The sequence below is a fragment of the Haliaeetus albicilla genome, chromosome 3, assembly GCF_947461875.1.
Source record: "Haliaeetus albicilla chromosome 3, bHalAlb1.1, whole genome shotgun sequence".
Taxonomy (NCBI): domain Eukaryota; kingdom Metazoa; phylum Chordata; class Aves; order Accipitriformes; family Accipitridae; genus Haliaeetus; species Haliaeetus albicilla.
The window spans coordinates 66,589,972-66,595,971 of NC_091485.1; the positions used below are offsets into that span (position 1 = coordinate 66,589,972).

Consider the following 6,000-nt stretch of genomic DNA (forward strand, 5'->3'; position numbering starts at 1 on the left):
CATCCTGGGTCACACAGGAGTTTCAGCAGAAGTTGAAACTGAGTGATCTGATACCGTCTTCTGTACTGAAAATAAAACCCTATGAATAGGTAGATACAAAAATGCTTACTGGTCTCACTTCCAAGTACAAAAAAACCCACATGTGGATAAACCCTTAGAGCCCTCTAAGGCTCTGTGAGAACAGACCACATCTCAAAACATGTTGGTGAGCCTATCTTCAAAGCTGGACAGGTTTCTTAATGGGGATGCAGGTTTGCATTTTTAAAAGATGTTATTTGGTCAGGGCTGACTTCTGGTGGGGAGCTGGCATCCCTTAGGCTTTGATCTCCAAAAAGAAATGTAGTTATGTGCAGTGTGAGGAGGGCAACTTTACCCCCAGTATGGCTTGGCTGTAAAGCAGTGGCATGAAGAGGACAGGGAGCATCAAGACTCAGGGATAGAGGGGAGGAGGTTGGTTTATGGCTCTCCCGCTGACCTCCTGGGTGACCTGCGACGAGGAGATGAACCTCTCCCCTTCCACATCCTCCTCTCCTGCCCAACCAGCGCATGTGACAGTTGCTTCATGGTTTGTGTGGATTCTTCTGAGAAGCCAGAGCTCAGCGGCTCTATCTGTAAGGTCCCTTTTCATCTTCTTCTTGGTTGTGACATTTCCTGTCTTTTTGCCACATAAGTTATTTTGACTGGAAGCGAAACATTGCTCCAACACTCTTTATGACACAAGGGATGGAGACGGGGGGAGGCCGTGCTGGCAGTGTAGCTTGCTCATCCCGCGCCAGAGCATTGCAGCTTGCGGGACAGAGAGAAGGCTTCTTGAGGCATCTCTATGCTGTGGAATAGAGGCTGCAGCCTTGGGCGGTACAGAGAGCCTTTTTATAGTCGGCGTTATACACAAGGCTTAGGAAATCCTGCTTGTTCTGTAAATATGGGGTGTATACAGGAGGGAGCAGGTGTGACTGCCCTCCAACACTGCTCTTGTGTGTGCTGCAGATGGGACATGGACAGAGGTTCCTTGGCCCCTGATGCCCAAACTGAGACAGACAGTCGCTTATGGGTCACTGTGGGACTGCATGTAGAAGTGGGGTTTGTCATGTCCTGAGGGGAACATAAGGTGCGGTGCCTAGCGGTGCCTTCTGGGCCTTCATGGTCTTGGGATGCGGTTGTTTCTCTCAACTCTTTCGCTTGGGGGATATCACAGTACCTGAGCACTGAGTGATTCCCACCCTTTCCTCCAAAGCCTCTCCACTGGTGGCAGTTAGAAGATGACTTGTAGGACTGTAGGATAATTCAGGCTGAAAGGGACGTCAGGTGGGTCCGCTGTGACCAAGTTGCTCATGACTTCATTCAGTTAAGTCTTAAAGACTTCTAAGGATGAGAGTGCACAGCCAGCTCCATGGCTTGACTGTCATCACATGGAAAAAGTTTTTCCTAACACCCAGTCTGAACTACTCTTGTTTCAAATAATGCGTGTTGTCTCTTCTGCCAGACACTACGGTGGAGAATGTGGCTCTGTGTTCTCAGTAACCTCCCCAGAGGTGCGGAGAGCTGCTGCTGGATCCCTCAAAACCATTTCTTCCCCTGGCCCAGCTCCCTCAGCCTCTTCTCTCCAAGTGAGTCCACCAGTCCCTGGCCATCCTGGTGCTCCTCCACTGCACTTGCTCTACTTTGTCAATGTGTTTCTTGTACAGGGAGGCCCCAAACTAGATGCAATATCTAGCTGTGATCTAATGAGGGCTGAGATCTCTTGCCTGTGCTCCTGCTCCTGCAGCCCAGGATGCTGTTGGTCTTTGCTGCAGTTTCTTTCCTAAGGTCCCAGTTGGCGTGCGGTCCCGATGACTGCCAGCCCAGCCCTCAAGCGGTGGCAGAGCTGCTCAGCTGGGATGCTGGGCTGTGCCTCGATGATCTCTTACATAGGACCTGTCACTGGGCTTGGAAAGCCTTAGTGTTTCTCAGCGGCCAGGAGGGAAGAGGAGCATGGAGCAGCCCTGGGGTGACAAAGACCCCTTCTCACTGCTAATGACATGGGCTCCCACCAGGAGAGGGACCAAGCCCAGGCAGATAACGTGATGAACTGAGTTCTGCAGAAAAACACAAAGAGGTGTAGTGTTATAATTACCACCGTCTCACTTACTCATCTGTAAAGCAAGTTTTTACTCGCTGCTGTGCTTTCCGTGGGGCTGTGACTGTTGATGGCCACGGAGAGCTGAGGTCCTGCAATACCAGTGCAAAGGGTTGTTGAACAAATCTCACTTGCTGTGCTCACTGCTGGGGACGAAGCACAATTTCTGGTAGCCATGTGTAGAGGAATTGTATGTATATAGGTATGTATACCATAGTGAAACAAAATGCTGTGGTTTCATTCTGTGCTGCCAACAGTTAGTGTGTGGGTTTCAAACCAGCAACCTATATTCTTTAAGATCCACGAGCCTTGGGAAAAGATCCACTTTTTTATCCTGTACTAATTTAAAAAATGCTGGGGTTTTTAGTGCAGTGTGGTAGAAATAAAAGACAAAAAGGAGAAAGAAAAGACAGAAAGACCCGTACAATCATTTTAAAGGTTTTCTGCTTTTCTGTTCATGTTCTTTTCAGGAAATGAGACTGAGTATATATGGGATGGGAATAAAACCACATATCACAAGCCACTGTCGAGTTCATAAAGTGACCGCATTGAAAAAGTAGTGAAAAATGTGTTCTTACTAGTGCCTTCCTGGCCCATAGGAATCCTGGCTGTGGCTTGCAATTGTAGTAGGGTGAAGATTTGCATTTTCAAGTTGGCGGTTTTCCTTTTTACTCTTCCACTTCCTACAGGCTAATTTGGTGCTGTGTTAATTGTGAATCTGGAATGCAAATCAACTCACCTGCTTGTTTTTCTTTCATTTTCAGGTTTTCTAACTATGGAAGCTCTCCTGAGGAGCTGCATCACGCGCTGCTGCCCCCGGGATGGGATGCAGAGGTGGGAGTGAGGAGGAACTGCAGTGTGCCACTGCAGGTTGCTTTCGTGAGGAGAGAGGCTTTCTGGTATGTCATACAGTGCCAAAAGCCATTCTAACCTTGACAGCAAAAATCCTTATCCTTCTTGTGGTTTTTTCCAGGACAGCTGATATTTCCTGTTAGAGATGCTTTGTATGCAAATCAAGGTGGTACAACAAAAAAAGTCCTGAAAGCAATCACACTGATAAACTCAGACCACCGGGGAATTCCTGCTTATCATTTTTTATCTTTTCTTTTTTTCAGTTCTGTACAAGATACTGCTCTTTCTTACAGTCTTTAATGTTTGTCCTGCCAGACCTCTTGCTTATGAACTACAGTGCTTCTTGCGTTTTGCAGGGCTCCACGTCAGTCTGCATGAATAAAAGGCAGTAAGTGCTGGAAATTGGGGTTAACAGTCCCTCTGTTTCAGCTTTGCCCTGCATTGCTCTGGTGCTTTCTGATGTTCAAGCTAGCCAGCTAGCCGTGAACCTCACACTACAGATTGCCATGTGCCTGTAGTGATGATCTGCCTGGGAAGACGAGCCCAGAAACCTTCAGGAAGCTCAGGAAAGGAAGGAGGAGAGGTAGAAAACAAAGAGAAGCCAGCAGAAGTTTACTTAGTAACTTAAACAGGAGCAGGATTTGACCCTCCTGAGGCATCTTAAGAGATGTCGTGCTCAGCACTGCTCTAGTGCAGTGACGTGAGTTGGTCACCTCCTCGCTCCAGCAAAGCAAACTGGCATCTGCCCAGCCTGTGCCCTATAGGTATCCCTAGAAGCGCAAAGGGCTGATCAAAGCCTTCCTCACACGAGGCTCCCACCGTGCTGCCAGCAGCAGCATCGCACTGATGCTACAAGTTGTGAGGGTGAAAAGAAGACTCTCAGGAAAACGACATGTCAGAGCGAGAGAGAGCTGCACAACTGCACGGCCTGGAGAATATTCCCATGTGTGTCCAGAGATACCCGCTGCAGCCCGGGTCTTGTTGAATCACACTGTGGTTGTTCTGGCCTTTGTGTGGGTAACGGTGATAATCGTTGTGTGTGGTGTTGGGTTTTGTTATTTGGGTTTTCTTCAATGTAAAATTAACAGCCAAATTGGCGTTGGCAGGGCAGCAAGCCTGGTGAGGCTTTTATCTACCCTGAACCTGGGGACAAAAGAAGAGAGGGAAATGGCTTGACCGGTTTCGCGGCTGTGTGCGTAACGGTCCCGGAGTTCAAAGCAAAGGACAGAATAGTGAGATACCCAAACCCGCCTGGGCTTTGACTGATAAGTCGCATTTCAAAGCGAAAGGCAATCCTGAAGGGGCTCTCTCGAGTGGCTGAAGCCTCCAATGCTGAGTCTTCTTTAAAAGGGGATTTCATAAGGAGTAATATGAACAGAAATGGCTCTTTTGTGGTTTTACACATTCCAGGCATGCCAGGACTGTTCCTGTCAAGGATGGGCAGTCTCTGGGGTTTTGGGTTCTTTTTTTTTTTTTTTTTTTTTCCCCCAAAATATTTGCCACAAACTAGCAGCTCAAATGGTGCAAAATAAATGAGGGTTGCAAAATCATTACAGTAGCAGTAATGGAAACTGTGAGGCTTATACTTAAACTGGCTGTGGGGTTTCACCACGTTGTCTACGCTGCTGCGCTGTTAGGTTCGCTACTTTTGCTGGCTGTGATGCTTCAGGATGGATGATTTGAAAGCAGAACTTTAACTGTTGGTTACCCAGAACCTCAAAAAACAGTGCTTTAGGCTTTTTTTCAGAAGCAATACCTTTTCAGCTGAACCACTGTTAAGTATGAATCCCTTTAGTGTCGGTGCAGTTATGTAGACATAGAGCATCTTCACGTTATGGCAGCAGCATTAATTGCTGCAGATCAGTGGGTACAGAAATGGGATACAGCTACTCCTGCTTCAGGTGCTCTTATTTTTATTTCAAGCAGGCTGCGCCAGTTTGGATTGCACCTGTACACTTCAACAGAAACAGGATTTTAATTGATGTAAGAGCTTCCACGCACAAAATGACGGTGCCTTAAACCTTAAGGAAGAGCACCTTAACTGTGCCTTAAAACAGTCTGAAGTTTCACATGCGGTAAAGCACTAGATGGTTTGTGTAGACCTGGCCTGGTAGGTGGGTGTTTAATTCAGAAACCTACATGTCCTGTTCTTCTAGACATTTGTGCTGCTCCTGTTGCCGTAGTCCTCTGTGCCATGTAGGTAGCAGGAGCTCACGGATGGCTGAGAAAGCCACGGCCAGAGGAGTTACTGCCATCAGCTCGCTAGCTTGGGTGCCACAAAGAGTATGGCTATAACAGCGTGTAATGAAGTGTGGACCTCAACCCCCCCGAGACACCCTACGCAAACACTCAGCGCTTTTATCAGCAGCACCATGCTGACCGCTGCCAGCTCAGCACCTTTACGAGCCAGAGTTGGACCTTTACCTGCTCCGCAGATGAGACTAATCCCTCCGCGGGGGGAGCAGAAAACTGAGCCAGGCTCATCCTGGCACAGGCTGAGCCATGGGGGCATAGATGTCCGCCCGGAGAATTTGTTTTTCAGCCTGGGTTTGGCCATAGCACGAGTGCAGGCAAAGGGTGAGATGCAGAGGGTGAGAAAGCATCTCTTTGAAAGCGGCAATAAAAGAGACACTGTTGGAATGAACCTTCTGGCTTGGTTTTATTAAACGTGAATATGGTTATTTAGTGATGAACAGGAACGGGAGTGGAATGAGGACGTTGTGCCTGAAGCCCCTTTCCACCCTCCAACACAGGTTGATGTTACAGAGTAATCTCCAGGCTGTCGCCTGGGCTGTTGCAGGTCTGGGGGCAAGGAACTTTAATCACCGGGGTTCTCGTCAAATGCTGCACTTGCAAGATACAAGAAAGAAAAAGCTCGTGTTAATTCAGTGCTCAACATAAATGTTTTTCACCTGAGAAGAGTCTGGTCTTGTAGCCCTCTGGGCTGCTTGCCATTTTGGGTTTGTTGCCATTTTGGGTTTATTTCCTTTAAAAAAAAAAAAAAGTTTTCTTTACCCCATCAGTGCTTCCAA

General features: G+C 47.8%; 1 long non-coding RNA gene across 1 annotated transcript in view; it reads left to right on the top strand.

Annotated features, from left to right (window-relative positions):
- LOC138684831 (uncharacterized) overlaps nucleotides 1-5,612 on the top strand; it is a 144,105-nt gene extending 138,493 nt beyond the window's left edge. Inside the window, exons 6-7 of the long non-coding RNA XR_011324140.1 lie at nucleotides 2,881-2,950; nucleotides 3,090-5,612. This is a non-coding gene — a long non-coding RNA (uncharacterized lncRNA). The remainder of the gene's footprint in view (nucleotides 1-2,880; nucleotides 2,951-3,089) is intronic.
- The last annotated feature ends 388 nt before the right edge of the window (nucleotides 5,613-6,000 follow it).